The sequence below is a fragment of the Momordica charantia genome, unplaced genomic scaffold, assembly GCF_013281855.1.
Source record: "Momordica charantia cultivar OHB3-1 unplaced genomic scaffold, Mcharantia_2.0 BLBB01000054.1, whole genome shotgun sequence".
Lineage (NCBI taxonomy): Eukaryota > Viridiplantae > Streptophyta > Magnoliopsida > Cucurbitales > Cucurbitaceae > Momordica > Momordica charantia.
In genome coordinates this window covers 26946-49940 of record NW_028275210.1, presented here as the reverse complement: position 1 = coordinate 49940, position 22995 = coordinate 26946, and the positions used below count along the sequence as shown (strand labels likewise).

The 22995-nt window shown below is 28.1% G+C and overlaps 1 non-coding gene and 1 pseudogene across 1 annotated transcript; one reads left to right on the top strand and one right to left on the bottom strand.

The window, feature by feature from the left end:
- Positions 1–2206: 2206 nt before the first annotated feature.
- Positions 2207–2292, top strand: TRNAM-CAU (transfer RNA methionine (anticodon CAU)). The gene is given in 2 exon segments: positions 2207–2244; positions 2257–2292. It is a non-coding gene; the product is annotated as a tRNA-Met (tRNA).
- A 6977-nt stretch (positions 2293–9269) lies between these two features.
- Positions 9270–10309, bottom strand: LOC148207837 (ethylene-response factor C3 pseudogene; annotated as a pseudogene).
- Positions 10310–22995: the final 12686 nt, after the last annotated feature.

The window sequence follows — 22995 nt, the reverse complement described above, 5'->3', positions numbered from 1 at the left end:
TTTCTAGGATATGAAACAATTAAAGAATTCGGAATGAAAGGGTTCGCTTTGACCGTTAAGAGTAGGTAACCCGTTCCCTGTGTCTTTGTTTCTATTGCATTCTATCTCATCGTATCAAATTCTGTTCTGCGATATTTGAGAATTACCGTCATACCTCGGTGTAGGTCCGGGATAATCCTTTGTCCCACAGTCTGGGTCTATTTACAACTAGCCAATTAAGAATTCTCAGATGTACTAGTACTAGCAAGTGCATCTTTGATGCAGTTATCGATTCTCCCGAGATGTCACAATTACCGCGAGCAAACATATTAATGACGAGGAACATGAAAGTATCTGAGTGCTCGAGCATTTAATCAATATTATATTGACTGGATAATTGGCTTTTCTTTTTTATCTTAAAAAAGTGATATTAAGTAAAAAAAATTCTTTCTTTTCGATAAGCTCTAGTCACGCATGTAATAGGCCATAATAACAATTGTAATAATAAAAATTTCTCATAATAAATGAGGAGGAAACAACTATACCGGAGTTCGAATACAATACCTCTCATTTCGATACCATGTTAAGGATGAATAAACTATTACTCAATCCAAAAATTTAAGTGGATGGATTGGAAGTATAGTAAAAAAGTTGAGAGAAAAAAAATGTTTCGCAGCGAGGTTTTTATATTTTAATTTAAAAAAAAAGAACAACTTTCCAATAATTTACCTCCTAGTCTCAATAAATAGGCGGGAGTGTCTTCAAGCTTCATCACAAAATCACAAAGATGTCTTCCTCCTACTTGTTAGCTCTCTTGCGCTACTCACGGTGGTTCTCACCGAACCCGCGGTTGGAGATTACGTCGATAAGCCTGAACCTCCAAAACCGTCATTCGTTCCAACATACAAGCCACCCAAGCCTCCGGTGGTTCCAATATACAAACCACCCAAGCCTCCATTGGCTCCGATCTACAAACCACCCAAGCCTCCGGTGGCTCCAGTATACAAACCACCAAAGCCTCCGGTAGCTCCGGTGTACAAACCGGTGACTCCGATATACAAACCGCCCAAGCCTCCGGTGGCTCCAATATACAAACCACCGGTTCAAATTCCCAAACCACACACCTTACCCATACAAGCCTCCCTACAAGCCACCAGCATCCAACTGAGTTGTGTGTTGAAGCAATCTATTAAGTTAATTTCCATAAATAATAGCTTTTTGGCAACTCAATATTCTATGCTTTTGAGGAGATTATGGATGGTTTTACTAAAAGCTATAGCAGCCTATAATGCTGATCTTTCTTTTTATGTAAAGGAGGAATATATGGAGGGCCATTTGGCAATTGTGTTAGCAACAATATATCTACTGCCCCTTCTGCTTGGCTATGTTTCACTTTCATGTTTCTACTTCTTATAAAATTACCTTAAAGCCAAAGAAAATTATCTGCTTTCTTCATCTTATTTGGGAAAGTGAAGTTTTGTAGTTCAGTAAAATGATTTAAAACTTTCAAATGAAGATCAATGCAGTAGAGGAGTGATTCAGCTCCTGTCATAAGTAAACAATACCTCTTAAAAGATTTAAAGGGAAAAAAGGTTCAAGAATGCTATAATATATATATATAATATAGTATTCTCCCAATTTTATTCGTAAAATATTATATATTTACTCTATACTTTTAATTATTATCTTTTATCATCATATCATAAAAGTTGTTTTGATTGAGGGGAAGAAAAAAGTGAATTCCTTTTATATAAGAAAAAGGAATTTTAAAATTCATCATAATTTAGTGGATTTGATTTATTAAAAAAAATATAATTTGAAAAATCAAGAACCATTGACCATAGCCTTCTAAATCTCTCTCATGTATGAGAAAATTAGAATTAGTTTGTAAATTTATAAGAGCTTAGAGTTGCTTCAAATGAGATAGAAAAATCATCATTTATAAGTGGGTAAGAAAATAAAAAATAAATATCTTCTTTTTCTATTTTTATTAGTCTTTTTTTTATGATAAACACATTATTATTAGTCTATTTAAACAATTAATAGCAAACTAATAAAAAGACCAAAATAATAATTGTTTTAAAATTTAAAAACTAAAATAGTTACTTTCAAAGTTTGGACCAATATGAATTTATAAAATAAAAAAATAAAACTCAACATTAAAGTTCCAACATCCATATAAAATATACGTTATTATATATAATTACAAGTTGAAAAATTATCAAATGGGGTGGTGGCGCAGTTGGCTAGCGCGTAGGTCTCATAGCATATAGAGAAATCCTGAGGTCGAGAGTTCGAGCCTCTCTCACCCCATTATTATTTTCCTTTTTTTTTCTCTCACCCCATTATTTTTTTTCTTTTTTTTTCTCTCACCCCATTATTTTTTTTCTTTTTTTTTCTCTCACCCCATTATTTTTTTCTTTTTTTTCTCTCACGCCATTATTTTTTTCTTTTTTTTCCTCTCACCCCATTATTTTTTTTCTTTTTTTTTCTCTCGCCCCATTATTTTTTTTCTTTTTTTTTCTCTCGCCCCATTATTTTTTTTCTTTTCTTTTCCTTCGCCCCATTATTTTTTTTTTTTTCTTTCTCCCATTATTTTTTTCTTTTCTTTTCTCTCGCCCATTATTTTTTTTTCTTTTTTTTTTCTCACCCCATTATTTTTTCTTTTTTTTCTCTCACCCCATTATTTTTTTTTTTTTTTTTTCTCTCACCCCATTATTTTTTTTCTTTTTTTTCTCTCACCCCTTTTTTTTCTTTTTTTTCTCTCACCCCATTATTATTGTTTTCTTTTTTTTTCTCTCTCATTTTTAGCACTTTGTATATTTAAATTCATCACTCATCAGATACGATTTTGTTTTTTTGTTTTTTTATTTTTTTTCTTTTGTAGAATCCTACTCTACCTCCCTCCATCCCACCCAAAAAGGAAATTGAGAATTAGCGAATCATGCTTTTTAAATAATATTTATTTCTAAAACTGAAAATTAAAAAGTGCAAAATAAAATCGCTCGGTTTAGCGTTTGGAATGGGTGAGAAATGATTTTAAATTTCAACATTTTGAATAATGGAAATGATTTAAAATTTCTAATTACATTTGGAACCAAATGAAATTCAAATAATTAAAAGTAAAATTTCTTGTCTGGATGTTCACCAGAAATGAAAAAAAGTATATCATTTTATTATTATGCCCTTATAATTTAGTATAATATTATATTAATAATAATATAATATTTTAATATGAAATAGTAATGTCAACCACATGTAAAAATGAAATCATTTAATCAAATCAAGGTATTAAATTAAACCTTGTCAATAAGATTAAAAAAGAAAAAACTTGTAAACAAATACTTGAAAAAACTTAAAAGTCAGAATTATTTCAAAGGTGAACAAAAATAATTCATATGATTAGTTTTTTCTTCTAATGCAACCTCTTACCTGCTTAATTTTCTTTTTTAACATCTTTGAAGAAAAAACCTCACAAACAAAAATACAAGAGGAAACTTTAAAAAAGAATTAAAAAATGTTTTAAAAAATACTAAAGAGAAATTTTAAATATATAAAAATTTTATTTTGCTTGAACAATAATTCGAAAAATATTTGTAGAAGAGAGTCGAGAAAAAAAGTAATTTAGTTGAATGACTATTTGCTTATGAACTCATGTTTGAAGATTATTTGAATTTAGGGTAAATTTGAAATAAGATACTTTTTTATTTCAAATCCTGACAAATCTGAACTATTTGAAATGGAAAATTTTCGGATTTAGAACGTGATTTCATATCTAATTTCAAACTCATTCTTTTTCTTTCCAAACAGACACATGAAATGATTTCAAAATCATTTATGATTTGAAAATCTTTGCAAATTCTAGTTCCAAACGGAGGGTAATGGACCGTGGAAAAAAATGAGATAACATAAGAAGAGAGAAGAAAATAAATTAGAAAGATGATGAGGCTCATATATATAATGTAATGTAATTAACTGAAAATGATGAAACAAAATCACCTTAAGATGGCTACCTAACAAATAAATGTTTAGTTTATTAATGCTATGTTAATTGTCATAAATATATAGTTTATTTTTCTTCTTTCCTATAGATTTGGTGGCGTAGGCCCATCTTTTCTCTCTATAAATATGGCTCATTTCTTTCTTCCCCTGTGGTTACATATTTCATATTCCTTTTTGTGTTCAATTTCTATCCACGTCTCCATTGATAGAACAATAGACATGAAGTTTTTTAGGAATCGTTTGGTAACGTTCTGTTTTTTGTTTATGTTTCTTTATTTTTAAGGAAGAAAAATGTGTTACATAGTTTCAAGAATTCATGTATGATAAAATAATGTTTTTATTTATGTTTTGGAACAAATTTAAAATAAGAAAACTTATTTTTATTGTTACTAAAATTTATATACAATTGTGAGAATGTTCCCAAAAAATGAGAAACAAAAAACAAAGTGTTATCAAACAGGTCCTTAGAAACCAACCAGAAATTGTCGCAGTCATCCCCATCAGCGACACGAGACTATCAATTTTATTCGTGTTATTGTTTTTTTTTCTTTTGATTTCCAGAGTATTAATTTAGTTTATTGTTTTTTTTTTTCCTTTTCATTATTGTTTCTGTCTTTAAATATAAGTAAAAATTAGTAGTTTCAACTTTCTTATACCTTCTTAATCTATCTCTTTCTCTTCTATAAAACTTTTTTCACTGGAAATTAGGGATTTTGACCCATTTTATTATAGATTCGGATTTTTGATCCCTTCTTAACATACCCCTTCATTCTAATTTTTAACCAATTTTCATATTTTTCTCTAAATATCATCCCACCAACCACTCCTCTGAAACCTAAAAAATCTAAGGAAATTAGGATTTTTGACCCATTTACAAAAAACTTGACACCTCCCATATTGAAATTTTAATGTGTAGTTACGAAAACACCATTTGGTTTGAATCTCAAAAAATACTCTCGTTATGAATTTGAAGAATTTAAACTAATTTTCTTTTTTTTAGTACGAAGAATCTAAACTAATTGAATGAGTCAAAAAAATCTAATTGAAAAAATCGTTTAATGTGAAAATCAAATTTTTTAACTTCGAAAAATTAATGTTAAAAATGGAAATTAGTTAATTGAGTGGGTAAAAAATCATCTAATATTGAAATTTGCATAATCTCACACCCAAGATTTCATAAATATTCGGATTTAATTTAAAATAAAATGAAAATTTCTTGAATTTAGGCCAAGATTGCATAGATTTAATTTAAAAAGATGATCAAAATTACATAATTAAGGAAAAAATGATCTCATAAATCGTTTAGGAAAAAACGATTTCATAAATACCCAGATTTAATTTAATAGAAAAGTCCAAATTTCATAAATCTAAGTCAAAAAGAACAAAATTACACCAATCTCGGACCGACCGGACTATGTTGGCTTTGGCTTTGCTCTATCTGTTGTTTCTAATTTTTACAAATATATATCCCATGTGTGAAAAATATATCAAATGGTGTAGAGTTTATGATTTTGTTGTATATATATATGATCATAATTTATAAAACTTATGATGAGGAGAAACTTATGTGCCACTTTTACCAACGGTATGTCAATATTATCCTAGAAATAAAATAAGAGATTATTAGTCTGTAATTATAAAATTTTTCTAATGTCTTGGTTGATATCATATATTATAATGAAGTGAACTTCGAGGATGATATATAACACATCCCACTTTGGATTAGGGGTGTAAATAACCGAACCGACTCGAAAAATCGAACCGAACTGAATAAGGTCGGGTCGGGTCGATTCAGATGATTTTCACTGTCGGTTGGATTCGGTTTAACTGAATAAAACCGAAATCTTATATTTTAACCTAAATAACTATTCAATTTCCTGTGTCACCTCCCTCATCTTTCGTACTTCTCTCTCCCCCTCCCTCTCTTAGGCCAACAGCGGCAGTGATTGGAACAAGAGGTGGCGACCTAGGCCGATGGTAGCGATCGGAACAGGTGGCGATGACCCATTTTTACTACCTCTCTTTTCTTTTTTAACTTCCGTAGATTTTCTTAGCTTCTGATTTTTGAGATCTGTGTTTATAAAATCTGCTTGTGATATGGTAGGTTTTTAAGGAAGATTTTTTTTTTTTTTTTCAAAATTGCATGTTTGGGTTTTACAATATCTGCTGAATTTTCAAAGAAGTAGATTTTTTTTTTCAAAATTTGTATGTATGTGGGTTTGCAAGATCTATTGGGTTTTCGAAAAAGATTTTTCTTTCAAATTTGCATATTTGGGGTTGTAAGATTTGTTGGATTTTCAAAGAAATGGTTTGTAATATCTGATGGAATTCCAAAAAAGAAGATTGAGGAAGGAGAAATTTTTTTGGTTTGCAAGATCTCTTATAGATTTTTAAATAAAGAAAGTATTTTTTTTCCGTTCAAATCTGCATGTTTCTTTCAACAGGTGCTAGGGTTTAGGTTTTTAAGGAATGAGATTTAAAAAAAAAAAACCAAAAGAAACCGACCCGAACGAACCCGAACCGAGTACAAACCGACTGCTTTTGGGTCGGGTCGGTTTTGTACAGAAACCGACCCACACCCCTACTTTGGATGCTAAATCTTTCACCAATTCTAAAAGCAAAACACCCTTTCAAGTATAGGAAGTTGCCATTGAATGTAGATTGTCATATTAGAGGCATGCTTAAATTGGTTGTGTATAAAATGTTACAAAATATTACAGCTGAATTTTTGTTAAAATGGGTGAATTTTGAGAGATTTTTTTAATAGTTAATATTAAATAATTATTGTGCGCTCAATTTTGTGTTTTCGTTGGTTATTACTTGACTTTCAGTGAAATTAGCAAATTTGGAAGATTTTTTTCGTTACTTTCTCTTATTAAAATTAAATTAATAAGTGAATGTAATCGAGTATAACAAAATATTCGATTCTAACCTTCAATATATAAAAGTGAAAGTTCTGAGTAAAAATTTATTAACCTTGTCAAATTACGGATAAAAATTAAATTTTTCTGAAAATTGAGCGAATTCCATATAAAATTCATTGGGCTCAGTTTGAGATACAACAGAGAAAATTGGGCCGACAGACCGAAACATAAAATGGGCTTCGTACTTTTGGGGCCCAGTTTAGAACATGAATAGTACAATTGCTCAAATTGCAAAAAGTTTTATCAATTTTAATTGAGAGAGAGTTTGAATGTACCAACAGATCCAAATGGTCAAAGTAATTGAATAAATCGTATTTCTCAGTGCTGTCTTTCCTTGACTTTGACCACTTTTGAAATTTATAATAATTCTTTTTACTCATCATCATATCATAAAAGTTATTTTGATAAATGGGATGGAAGAAAAAATTGAATTTTAAAAATCATCCTAATTTAAGGAATCCTTGGCTACTGAGTTAACAACTTGCCAATGGATTTTATTTGTTAAAGAATAATATAATTTGAAAAATCAAGACCCAGTTACCAAACTCTTTTAGATCTTATCTTAAGAAAATTAAAATTGATTTGTAAAATTATTTGAGTAACAAGTAAGTTGAATCAAATTATTATAAGAATCAAATTACTATTTTATCCACCATTAGCTACATGTAGAATTTGAAACCTCGAAATTGATGATATCATTTACCAACCCTAATTAACCATAAAGCTTAGCATTATGAACTTATTCCACATTCCAATTAGAATAAATGAGTGAAGAAAAAGCTTCATAAATAGAAAATAAAAGAATTAAATAAACAACCCAATTTGCTTATTGAATTGTAAATGTGTGTTTAATGATGAGTTCGTTGGAAATTTGACCACTTCTTTGACTTTGACTTTTTGACCCGACTCAACTTTAACGTAGATTCAAGTTCCACGTGACTAAGTGATATGCATGCCATTTTAATAAATTATGTAATTCATGTACTTAAAAATCCTCATATAAAATCCTAAATTTCAATTTTATGCCTAATAAATGTTGTTATTAGATTGAAATTGTTTAATACTTACATGATATACTATATTATTTAAGAATTATACGATTGGTCAACTTCAAATATGTGTAGGTAAGGTAGCATAAATGTTAGAGTAACAAAGTTGACGAAAAGATATTTTTTAAGAACATAATTGAACGTTCATGAGATTATTAACATTTTCTAAAGTATAAATACTAGTAAACTCAACCAAAAAAAAGGCTAAAAAGCTTTTTAATGTATGGAAATTAAATAATCATCCACTTCATCACGAACCAAATTTTATTTAGAAAACTTTATCAACAAAATTATAAAACCATTAATAACTAAGGTACGTTTACTAGAATAAAATGCAATAAAAATTTTCTCAAATTAAACCTCTCGTAATTATATTTGATTAGTGTTATTAGAGTTTAATTATAGTAACGTTAGAAGTTCAAAAGTGCATTTATCAAAATAATAAGAATAAAATTTGTTTAAGGTCTTTTTAATAACCCTTTTGTTGTTTGTTTTTAATATATTTGAAAACTTTTGCTTATAAGTACTACTTCTATATATGTATTTATTTTTTTTTGTTGTCTACTTTAACAAAATATCTTTAAAATCAAAGTTAAAGTTGTCGAAACAAGGCGATAGAATCCTTTTTTACGTCGGATTTACAAGAAGGAAAACACTCTAGAAAAAATGGTTAAAAAACAAATCATAATTTTAGAAAACAGAACACTAAAATGAAATGCTTATGAAATTATGTTTTTAATTTATATATATATGGTCAGCTATGCTATTTTAAAAGTAGTTTCTATCCTATTTAAAAATAAATATTTTATAAATAATAATCCATAACTCCTTTTTTCTCCTCTCTCTCTTTTAGTTCAACGAGATGAGTATTGAAAACTCTCTCTAACAAAAGAACAAAATGTGCGCTAAGCTGGTGTATGCAATAATCAAGAATTCTTAATATATTTTAAAAAATCAATTCAACTAATTAAGCAATAAATAATTGTAACCTATGATTTTTATGTTTGAATTGAAGGACCAAACAAACAAGTTACATTAAAGAATAAAAGCCAACAACTTCCTACTTTTGTGATATTTTTGAAATCAATGAGAATGATTGATTTATTTCCGTTACCCTTCTGCTCAGATTTTTTAAATGAATATTAATCTTAATTACGTTAATCAAATAGATTAAAAAGCTAATTGACAGAGATATAGTTCAAGCAAAATAGGTTTACATAATTAACGTAATTACATGAAAATCAAACCCAAAAAAAAAAAAAAAACAGATTTTGTTTGTTTTTTTTTCTCTTGCTTAAAAAGGGCAAGGAAAAAATTAAACGAAATCTACCATATTAACTAATTATAATGGCAGTAATCTATGGTCATATTACATGGGGAAAATTGTAAACAAACTATGAGATAAAGAGAATAGGTTGTTGAAATCGAAAAATCACTTCAAATGATGTAAAATTACTTGTCACATTGTTTCGACCCTTCAAATAATTTGTCGTCCCCGAAACAAAAATGGTGGAATTTCGATGAGTTTCTCTCTCATGGCGGCTTCCTCCAATAATTTGTCCGGATTATTCACCATGGCCGGAGATTCTCCGACGACTCCAAAAGTTCTTCCAAAAAATCGGGGCCAAGATCTTCCAACACCACCACATTATTCTCCATTTTCCCAATCCCATCTCTCTCTTTGCTCTTTCTTCTCGTGAATTTCTTCCTCATCGAGTGTTTTCTCTTCAGGGCCACCACCGGAGATCCGCCATCGCCGTCGGCGGCGGCGTCGATCATCTCCATCTCTTTCAACGACTCCTGAACTCTCTCCACCGGAAAATTCAGAACCGCGGCGGAGCCCCGCATCGAGAAAGCCGCTTGATCGTAAGCCAAAGCCGCCGCCTCGGCGCTGTCGAAGGTCCCGAGCCAAACCCGAATCCCGTGCCTCGTCGAGTCCCTAATCTCCGCCGCGAATTTCCCCCACGGCCGCCGGCGGACGCCCCTGTACGATTTTGGCTTGTGGGGCTCTTCTTCTCCGGGCGAATCGACCTCCTCCTCCTTGATCGGCGTCTGCCGGAGGGTTTCCTCAGGCGGGTACTCGGCGGCTCCGGAGATCAGGCTGTGGAGGAGCATTTCGCCGGAATCACTCTTGTCGAAGGGCAGAGAGTTGTCGTTTGATCCGAATCTGTCCCATCGGAATGAATCGAAGGAGCCGAAGGAAGATTCCGGCGAGAAATCGGAATTTTGGGAGTGAAAGTATGGAGAATCCATAAACAAATTAAGAAGAATTGAAGAAGGAGGCGGCTACTCTGTTTTTTATTTTCTGGACAGGGGAGAAGAGAAAGGCTCCATTGGCTTTAAATATACCAAATGGAAAATTATTTGGAAACAAAAAGAAAAAGATTAATAATAAAACCAAAACCTTTCTTTTTAGTTAGTAATAGTTTCAAGATGATTTATTCGACATGAGTTGAGCGGTAATTAACATATATCTATAATCAAGATCATAAGCTTGAAATCTCCAATTTCTATACCAAAAAAGGTTTCAAGAGGATTTAATTTTCTTGTTTGATACGTAAATTTATATTTGTTTCTTATTTTTCAGATCATTGTATAACATTTTTATTTGTATGTTTTAGTGTATTGATTTTAAATTCAAAATTTTAAAATATAAAATTACATTAAATAAGATTTTAAAAACTTTTTTCTTGTTTTCAAATCATTCTATAACATTTTTATTTGTATGTTTCAGTGTATTGATTTCAAATTCGGAATTTTAAAATATAAAATTATATTAAATAAGATTTAAAAAATTTTGATAAATACAAATTATTGTATTGTTATAAATTCATTTTATTTCTGTTGAAATTAAAATATGTTAGTTGTTTTTTAGTAGAACATGTGGTTGTGGGGATTCAAACTCATAACCAAAGGTCAGAGATAAGTACTTTAACCATTTAAACTATGTTCGGTTTGACATTAAAATATATTAGTCTTAATTATAAAATATTATAAAATAAAAATTATACAAATTTTATACATGTATGTTAATAATTAATTATTAATATTTTAGATAAATTTGTAATACAATTATTTTTTATTGAATCTATTGTTTTTAAATTTCTATCCAATCATAGACATATAAGCTACATAAATTAACTAAGATGAGTATTGAGTGAGAAAAATTTTGATGCGGCCTAAATAATTACATGTTAAAAGTTTAGAGACTGAAGTGAAATAGACATGGGAATTCTAACGGTGAGACGAGACTTGAAATAGTTTATTTAATGTTAATTAAGATTTGTGGGTTAATTAAAAAAATGGAAAATTGGTTTTCTTGGGAGATACGATACAGCAAGGCAAGGGAAGGGAGCCTAGAAGGTTTAATTGGAACACGTGGGTCAATTGGGGTTTGGAAAACAATGGTGGCCACTTGCCACTTGGCCGGGCCAGGTCAAAGTCGAGAAGGAAAGCGATGACGTCAGCCGATGACCTCATTTTATTTCCTTTCCTATTTTTGTATTGATTGCACACGTGTGAACTGTTGGTGTATGACGTGGCATTTTGTGTTCAGTTCATGTGGACAAGTTGTATTGATGGGGGAAATTAGAGCTAGTGACAGTTGAGAGGGAGCATGTGATCCTCAACTGAAACACATTCTAAACTTTTTCAATCACTCCCTCTCACTCTATTACATTTTTTTTCTTTCCATTTTTATTTTAATATTTATCTTATTTTAATCGCTATTTTTTAAATATTTTATTTTTATCTCCAAACTTTATCTTAAAAATACTATTAATGATTTGGTCTTGAACTTTTTCATGTCCCACATAAAAATTCTCGTTTAAATTAATATTTTATCTGCTTCTTAATTAAGTCTGAACTTCACGCAAATTATCCTTTCAAACTTGCAAAACATTAATCTTAGCATAAGTTAAAAATTCTCGTTTAAATCAATATTTTATCTGCTTCTTAACTAAGTTTGAACTCCACGCAAATTATCGTTTCAAAATTGCAAAACATTAGTCTTAGCATAAGTTGCAATCGACTTGATGCACTTTGTTATGAATAGGTGTCCTCTAGGGATCAAAAATGCAACTTTTTCCGGATGTAGGAACTCTCTTCATGGCTTTAGTTTTGTCCAGACTATTGATTCTTAACATTGATTTGATAAATTCATCCAATTTAACCCACAATAAAAGGAAGACTACAAGATTAAGGCTCGACGAAACTGGAAGTATCAGCATGTTGAAACTCCTTGGGGTTAGTAGTGTGAAAGAAAGAGCCCGAGATTTATTTCTTCATTTATTATAAATTTCGTTTTGAACACATTCAAAGTTGTGTCTACTTTATTTCTGAATTTGAATTTTAAAAGGTGTCTAATTTACTACTAAGCTTTCAATTTTGTATCTGATAGATTACTGACCTATTCGACAATCAACAACTCTTTTTTAATTGTTATTAGACATAAAATTGGAAGATCATGTCCTATAAGATGCTTTTTGAAATTCTTGGATCTACTGGATACTCAATTGAACGTTTAGAGGTTTATTAGACACTTTGTAATTTCAAAAGATCCATTACTTACCAACTAAGTTCAAAGACTAATTATTTAAAGTTAAACCAGACATAAACATATTTTTCATCACTTACATGATTAGTAGGCGTCTTTGTGGATAAGGATTTGAAGTTTGACATAGTGGGTTCCATGTGGAATTATTGAACGAATATGGATTCTTATTAAATGATTAGTTAAAAAAATTAACAATAAGAATTTAAAAGGGTTTAATTTTACGTCAAATTTAGAGACTAAAACGACATAACACATGAAAGAAGATGGACTAAAACTAAATATTTTTAGATTGAGAAAGGACCACGTAATGAAAGAAGAGATAAAAATAGTGTTGGCAATGCAAATATGGTCTCATATTCAACTAGAAGCGAGAAAATGTTCGTTTTATACAAATAAAGATAACGTTATTTTTATTAGTCTTCAAGTCGACAAAATATCATATCATTACAAAAGTCTGGACGGATTAAAGTATAACATGTTTGGGCATTGTAACTACTTTTTATTTCCAAAGGACTGAAAATTTGAAACAATTGTAGACAGTGATGTAGTTTACCAAATGCATATTCCTCACGTCTCTTGCTCTACCTTTTTTTTTTCTTTTTGCAAAAACGGGCATAAAGTAGCATCTAGTTTCATGTGAAATGAGCCCATAAATAATCCAAATTTGCTGCCTATATGCTATGCTATATATATATTAGTCATTATTACAACCTACAATACAAACCAAACACAGCCTAAATGATATTGACCCTTCAAATTACTCATTTTGTTCCAAGAAAACCCCTCTTCTAGAACTCATTTTCTTTTTTTATTATAAAAAATCATTGCCCTTTCTCAAAAACATTGAAAAAGATCTTCAGATGTGTGTGTTAATGATCCAAATACAGACCCCCTTGAAGCCCAAAAATTGATAGATTTATTTTTAACTTTCCTCCAACAAGAAAGGGAGAGGGCAGAAAATGACCATTCTAAAATTATTAACAGTGGAATGGAAGGCATCTTTCAAATGGCTTTTTTTTTTTTTAATTTATTTTTCCATAATGAAACTTCCTAGAAAAATCCAAAAATAGGACCATTCTCTTTCTCTGCCTCTTTCACAAATCATTTCATATTTTAAATAAAGCAATTTCACCAACTCTTTTGTGCACTTTCATCACTTATTTGTTTTCTTGATTTTCTTTGATTATATCATTTTTCATGTTATTTTAGAAATAGAGATTTGTTTTTTCACGTCTAAAAAAAATAATAAACAACCAAATTTTGAGGAATAACATGTATTTATTATGTATTAAAAGGATGAATTTTTAAACATAATAATTAATTTGTGATAATGACAGATTTGAAATGGAAATCTAATTAGATTCTTTTTAATTTACCCACTACCCATCAAAATTGTTAGAGATCAGTCCATTCTTCCTTGGTTTTGACTATTTGGATTGATCCAATTACACAAAAATTATATAATGTAAATTTTAAAAGCAGCCAAAAAATTAAAAAAGAATCATCTGTATATCCAACGTACGTGGCAATGGATTTAAATAAGTGGAATTTTTTTTAATTAATTTTCAACTCTTCGTTACATTTCCCCTTCAAAGTACTCTGAATTATTTAACACGTCAGCAGTCCTTCTTCATTATTTTTCCCTTGGGAGGAGACAAGAAGCAAAACTGCCAGTTTCCCTCTCCTACCTGTTGCCACATCATCCTTTAGAGAATTTCAAAAGTACTACCAGAGTGTCTGCTCCCTCCATAATCCCTTTGTACACACAATTTTTCAATTATAAAAAATTCTTTAATTTCGGTGGAACTTTCATAATTTTCGAAGGATGCTGACGTGGCACACCATAAATGACCGTAGTATAGGAATTTTTTTTATCAAATCACACAACAAAGTCTTTAGTAGGGAGATGTTTGATTTAAATCTCAAATTGATTTCTCAAGTTTGAAATTAGTCTATTTTGGTTCCCTCGAAAATTAAAATATCTATTTTACTCTTCCACTCTCAAATTTATTTTAGTTTTGACCCCTAGACTTTTAAAATGTATATTTTAATTTCTTAACTATTAAAATTTATTATTTTAATTCTAGTCGCTATATTGTTGTTAATTATTTAGCATATGAATATCGGGGGTTTAAATATGTGTATTAATATATTGACATCAACATATATTGAAGCTATATATAAATTGGTTGAGACAAATATTGGGTGGATGAATAATAATAAGGACAAAAATGATTATTATTTTAAAAAGTTTAGAAACTAAAATATATATGAGATTATCAAATACAAGCATAACTCAATTTGAAACATCTCCTCATTTCTTTGAGGATCAAAATAGTTATTCTTTAAAATTCAAGAATTTTCTAATTCAAAGACCAAAATGAAATAAATTTATAACTGAGATTTATATCAATAAGTTATTTAAATTTGGATGATGCATCTAATACAAGCACATAGAATAACTTCTTTTAAACAATATCATCAAAATGACAAAAATTATATCCATTTTTTTTATAATTTATGCAATAGATCAGATATGTCATGGTGAATTCTTTGGAAAAGTGCCACTTTTTTATTGCTAACTTAAAAAGTGAGCTGGTTTTTATGCAAGGAAAAAAGACAAAATGAATTAGATTTCCACTCATAAGGAAGGTTAGATACTTCTATATGGTCGTAAAAAAAAAGAAAAAGAAAAAGAAAAAAAGAAACCAAATTTTTTTTTTTTTTTTACAAGGAAATAAGCAGAGGAACAATTAAATAAGAAACCCCAGACATTCTGCCCTCAAATCTTTATTTATTTGTTTGTTTATTTTTTATTTCCCCTCAAATCTTTAATTAATGTGAGAAGTTGATTTTTTTTTCCTTTTGAGGATAACATAGAATTAAATAAGTTAAAAGGATAGAATTCAACTTTGCTTTTACTCTATTATTAATTAGAGCAAAAAAGGAACTTGCGTGGAAATCTATGCATTTGAATAATCAGATACCACTTTTTGTTGAACGGTGGGTTGAAACTTGAAAGCCATTTTTTTTTTTGAAGAACACAATAAAACTATATATTTATAAAAAAAAATCACATCAATTTTCTTGTATCACACGTGATCTAATAATTTTTATTATATAAATAAGAAAGAGTTGCTTTTTTAATGATTGTATTTTTATAGCCATTCAAATATTCTTTCACTCTTGACTAGTCAGCTTTGGTTATTAACTTTTGACTATATAGGATGGATAATGGCTTTTCTTTTCTAAGTTTTAAATGTAATTTTAAAGTTTTCACATTGTGATTTTAGTCCTTAATTATATTTGGACCTTTTTTTCCCCAACTATTGTCTCATGGGACAAAAAAATAAGTTGATTGATGTTGAGGAGCAAATATTGTTTGAAAAGGAGTTGATCAAATTGGGCAAATTAAGGATTTTTTTTGTCTGACTTTTTGTTGTTAGGCAAGAGATGATGTATATTGATACAAAGTAGATGGGCAGATTCAATTGATTTTCACTATGCTTCCAATGCCACATCTTTCTCTTACTTTTTTCAGCATCTTTCCTTTTTTTTATCCTCCAAAACTCAGCTACAACTCAACAGAGTATGATCCAAACGTTCTATACCTGTCTATTTAATTTTCAATATGTTACGCCTAAAACTTTCTCTTTTAGTAAGATTGTCAAACATTTCTCTCTAATTTTTTTAAACACACATTTCGATATTCAATATAGAATAGAGATGTGCAATCCATGTACGAAAACTTTGATATATTCCTAGGATTTGAAGTTATCCTAACTTTCAAAATTGAGCATCCCTATGAATAACCAACATGGATGGTCAAATATACTAACACCACCTATGAAAATCTCTAGTGGATGGAAATTGACGAAAAAAATATAAACACCATTGGTACAAATAGTATCTACCACGATTCTTTAATATTGTTTTTAACTGGATATTCTTTTATATTTTCATAGATTTCATAATATTCTTATTTCAAAATGATAACACACTCCAGTATCATTTCATCGAAACATCACATTTTACTAACGTGTTATTTGGTTCCTTCCCAAATCATGCATTTCCGTGAGAATTTTACATTTCGCAATGACACATGTCCAAGATTTGGACCTAGGATAAAACAAGACTAAAAGAAAGTGAAAATGGATTTGGTAGGCTTGAAAAAAATGACTTGACCTAAGATTTGACATGCATAAGGTTGGCAGGCACCCCAAAAGGATAATATAATTTAATTTCTTCCCAAACAAATACGATTGGGTTACGTCTGATTTGAGTTAATTAAAATAATTTTTTTTCCTTTTAAAAACAAATATAAATACTTCCAAATTATTACAACAATTGCAAAAGTCAAAGACTCTAGCTGCCAATCAATTCTCAAGTCCAAGTGCTTTCTTTTTTTAAGCGGAAATTACACTAAAGTATAAAACAAATATGTATTCGTGAAAATATGATCATTAATTTTTTTTATCAAAAAATAAAATAAAAAAGTCACAAAGTACCCACATGATGGTATAAATTTGTAATTTAGGTTATTTCGTAAAATTATAAATATATACATATTTCTTTTTGTGTCATTTTTATAATTCCTTCAGACCCATGTCCCTCTGTTGTAATAATAACTAGTTAAATGAACCATAATTAGTCTCATCTTATTAGCCTTAAATTTTGAATTAACAAAAAAAGGAAAGTGATGTGGAATAAATAATATGATATGACTCCTAAATCCTAGCTAGATTTTTTTTTGTTAATCATGTAATAATCAGGTACATGAATCTGGATATTGAACTTTATCAAAATTAAGTTAATTGAACCCATGTAAAAAATTAATTTGTATATTAGTATATAATTGACTTGGGGGGTCTTTTTTTCTTTTCCTAAGTTTCTAGATGGATTAAAGTAAAAGGATTCCATTTTCATAATCATGATATAAACTCTTGTCTTTTTAGCAAAAGAATTTAAATTGGGTCCCTTTTTATTTATTTTAATTTTGAATATGCTTTGGATTAAAGTAAATGGAAGCAGGGGTTATCATTACTCTTTTGAATTGCTACAATACATATTTTATATTTTATCTATCTTCCAGAATGTATTAATTTTTTAATAAAATATATTTGTTGGGTAAAAAAAATTAATTAATTATAATTTTAATAATAAATAAGTAAATGAATTTAATTAAAATTGCATGTAATAAATTATTAATTCATATATCGACAAATTTTTTTAATCGTAAACTATACGAGTGAAAGCTAAAATTGAAAACTTTAGATTTTAGCCAAATCAAGTTAATTCGATCGGTGGAACTTAATTCAATTTTCTTAAACTTATATGTCAACTTTCACAAAAAACCAACCTAACAATTTCATTTATAGCTGTTATAAACTTCATGTTTTAGAGAAATTAAAATGATAAATTTATATGTAATAATTCTTTTTAAACAATATATGCAATAATTTATATACACATACTTCAAAAAAATATTTACTAAATCAATAACAAAACTAATTAAATATTTACTTCACACCATAATTATTCAAAAAAAAATTTAGATTAATAAATATATTAAAAATAAATTATTCATACTCAAAATATTAGTTACTAAATAAATATTATTACATTTTTAATTAGATATATATAAATAATCTAAACTATTTTATTTTAAATTCAAAGCCAACACACCTGTGACATAATCTAATAAGTTCATTTCTCTAAATCCATACATTAATTTTATCAAATTCTTTTTACTAGTAGAATGTAAAGGTCAAATTAGTATAATTAATTAAAGAAATATATTTTATACTTTAACTATTTTGGTTAATTTGTGTTGAAGTTAGTAACTTTTAAATAATTATTATTTAAAATGTGTTAACTTGTTAAACAAATGTATTGGTTATGTAAACAAGAAAAAAAAGAGTTAAAGATTTATAATCTATCGATGTGATAGGGCCCATTTGTTTTTCTTTGTGATGATAAATGACCTACTTAACTCAGTGGTTAGAGTATTGCTTTCATACGGCGGGAGTCTCTCAAAAAAAAGTGGTAGAAGTTTATGTCTCAACGAATCACACGTAGAGATATTGATAATACACATAGAGTTAATGGTATTTCATAACTAATTGATTGAGCAGCAGCTCGTAGACCACCTAAAAAGGAATATTTATTATTGGATGAGTTCATTTTGGTCATGGTACTAGGAAATGGAATCCTAGAATGGCACCTTATATCTCTGCAAAACGTAAAGGTATTCATATTATAAATCTTACTAGAACTGCTCGTTTTTTATCAGAAGCTTGTGATTTAGTTTTTAATTGTCTCAATAACTAAACTAGATCTGAATGAAGAATCGAAATAGATTCTAAAGGAGACAGGCAAAAATAAAGGGGTTAGAGAAAGTTTAATGGAAATTTTGATGGTAATCAGTAAATAAATTTAGTTAGTATAGAAAGAAATAAACTATTGATAACACTTATTTTGTGGTAAAAAAATGAAGCAAATAAATGTATTAATTTTTTTTATTGGTATTGAAAACTACACTTCCCTAATTTCATAAGAAAAGAAAATTTTTAATTTAATTTTAATTATTTCAATCAAATAATTAATATACGAACTATCTATTATTTAATATAAATTCAAAATCTACCCATAAGTTTTAATACACTTAAGTAGCACTTCTTAAAAAAAAAAAAACACTTAAAAGTAGCTCAGACTTAACAGACCAATTTTCTTCGCAACCAAACACAAACTTAACAAATACAGACTCAATAACTCGTACTTAATAAACTCAGGTTTAATAAACCCTTTCAAACGTGCGAACCAAAAACCTCTTATTTTCTTCTTTGTACCGAAAAAAAACTCAAATGGGCTTTTTTTTTTTAAATTACCATAATATATCATTTAAAAAAAGGACTTTAAATGTTAATGTAAATGACTTCAATGGTATGAAAATGTCAATGAAAATATTGATAAAATGTCAATATCAACGTGTATGGATATTCATAAAAATTCAAGATAATTAGAGAATTCGTAGAAATTATTTAAATTTATAAATAATAATTTCACAATATGTAAGTTAAAAACCCATATGATGTTAGTATTTTTGTTCTCATTAGTAATATTTTGTTAGCGTTTTTCATTATTAGCCTTTTTCATTTTTTGTCATATCTTTGATATATGAAAATATCAATAAGAAATATCAATATTTGACAAATATTTAATACATGTTTAAAATCTTATATTTCATCAAACTCAAAAGAAAAAATTTTTAATATTCGTCTAAATTAATAAATTAAAGTTAAATTATAAGTTTAATGTTAAAACTTATATCTAAATTAATAAATTAATATCAAATGACCAAAACGAGCATAACTCAACGATAATTGACATATAAAAAAAATAGTTAGACCTTTAAATGTTGTATCTAATATCTAATAGATCCTATATAACTTTTAAAAAATTGTCTAATAAATTCTTAAACTTTAAATTTTGAGTTTAATAGGTTCTTGAGCTTAGTGCCACATAAATTAGAGATCCATTAGACACAAAATTGAAGATTGAATGATTTATCAAATACCAAATTAGAAGTTGATGAGACATGTCAAAAATTTATTTTTATTTTTATTTATTTATGTATTTTTCTAAGTTTAAGGATTTATTAAACACAATACTAAAAACTTAGGGTGCGTTGGTTAATTATCTAAAAACAGAAATTTGAATACAAAGAATTCAATTAAAATATTTTCAGTATTTTCGAATATATATTTGGTAGCACATTTAAAAATTAAATTTGAATTTGTATTAATTTATAATGATGTTTTACGTATATTATTTTTTTTAAATAGAAAATGAAATAAATTGATGACATGAAATATTATATTTATTAAAAATTTTATATTTTTAATGTAATTAAATGCATTTTTAAGTTTCAAAACTTAAAATCTGAAAATATTTGAAAATTATGTGGATGTTAAAATTTCATTAATATATATAAATATATTTCATATAATTAAATAGTTTTACATATTAACTAAAAGTTCTAAAAATTATGAAAGTAGTAAAATTGTACAAAAATAATCCAGTCTAATGCGTAGTAATTTAGAAATTGAGAGAGAGTCGTATTAGTAAAAAATATATATATATTTTTAGGATTGTTCTTTTTTAATATAGTATAGACAAAATAAAAACCAATGAATTATCAATTCAGTTTCTAAAATGTCGAAAATGTGTTTGAGATCTTTTTAAAAATAAGCCGATACTTCTAGATTGTATGCAATTTATTTTCTAAAATTGCTCACCAAACGTCAAGAAAATCCCATATTTTCAATATTTTTAAAACAAAAAATCGTTATTTTACCCAACATAATCTTAGAAACTTAATAGATACCATTTACAATTTTTAGATCAATTAAACATGGTCAGTAAAGTTAAAGCGAACATAACTCAGTAATAATTGATATATATTTCAAACTAAAAAGTTGTGAGTTCGATCCCGCCTGACATGATATACTAAAAAAAATATATATTGTTTGTGAAAGTAACTTAAAATTTTACCATATAGTTATTAATTAATTACTCTTTTTTGAAGTGTACCTTTTTAGTTGACATTGATTTTGACAATAAATTGGGACATTGACTGGAAATAATAAAGTGATGGGCCGATGAGATTTTCCACAATGACCCAACCCAAATGGCTCTCTATAGAATCCCTTCAACATTTAGCTCCTCATGTTCGTAAAATTTGGGAAAAAAAAAACTGCAAAATACACTTTTGACCTTTTCGATATTTTTTTAGTACAACACGTGGTCGTTGAGGACTTCTTGATGAGAGATAGGTGTCTTTATGTTCGATTTGACAACTTTTTCAGTATGTGTAACATAAATTTATTCAAATAATAAAACCGTTTTTTTTATACTTCAAATGCTTTCGTGGGATTGCCTAGAACTTTCTAGAAATTAAAGCTTTTGGAAGAATATTGGTTATTCTACTTAAGAAATATTTTTAAGAATTGACATGGACAATTAATTATTTAAAACCAAAATAATAGCGTTTCTTTTTTAATTCTATTTTCAAAAGCTATGAACCCAATCATACTTTATAAGCAACCAAAAAGGAATTTTCTAAGAACATATAAAAGCCATAGCCATACATCATAGACTAGAAAATAAATATTAATGTGTGAGATGTGATCCCCACCTCCAAAGTCTTCCCATAAAAATAGAATCTTTCTTTCATTTTTGTTCTATACTACTCTTGACTAATCTATTTAAAAGTTTCTCATAATTTTATCTACATCTCAATTAAATAGATACAAAGTTAAAAATTTTAGAGATTTATTTTTAAAAAAACGATGTACAAAAATTAAATGAGAGACCATTCTAAATGGCTAGCACAATGGTTGAGTTTTGAAAAGGTCAATCATATGTTTTAATCATAATGCTCCGAGGTTTCTTTTTTGAAATGTTTGTTAAAGATGAATAAACCACCACACAACTCAAAGAGGTAAGCTGTTGGGTTGGATAAATTTAATTTTGAAATGAATAATAAATGGGGAGAAAACGACAATGCATGTTAAGGATGAATAGACCACCACCCAATCCAAAAGCTTCAGCTGATGGGTTGAGTAAATTTAATTCATATATTGAATATCTAATAATTTTAGTCTTTGTTGTATAAAAATTTTCAATATTATCTTTTACATTTTAACATTTTCAATCATATTTTTTCTATTAGTAAACGTTAAAATTATTTAATGATAGACTTGCGTGAGTTTTAGTGAGTTTTAGTGAGTTCGTAGAAATTTAGACAAAGAACTGCATCATATCATTGAGGAAAAAGTTGAAATTTCTACCATTTTCTCGAACATTTGAAGAATGAAACATAAAATTTCCTCTTTTTAGGTGGCTTAATATTTCTCCCTCTCAATTTCTACTAACCCATTCAATAACATGTCATATAATTTTAGTATTGGAAAATTTTAATATCGACTAACAAAAATTATATAATTATATCTAGCTACTAAATAAGGTATTACTACAGTAGTGCTATCATTTTCTAGAATATAACATTATAATTGTGAGATACAAATTTAATTTTGTTGACCTATATTACACTAAAGTTACATATCTTATTTAATAAAAAGACAATCTTTACTTGTTTTAGTGCTTTAGATTCTTTCTTTTAGTTTGTTTTTGTTCTTTCCTTTCAAACAAAATAATAATAATACGAAATATATTTTCCAAACGTCATGTTATTGTTGGTTGTAATTTGATTTCAACAACTTTCTTGAATAAACCATTTACATTTCAAGGGACGATTCGTAAGATAAACATCTACCACTCATGCAGCGTCAAAGACCCGCAACACTCGAAGAGGAAGAGTATTTATTCTCATGATTAAAAAAAATCTATACGTCAAGATTTTCACTCCCAAGTGTAATGTAAAAATAAATAAGTTTTTTCTGTAAAATAATAACTTTATTATCCT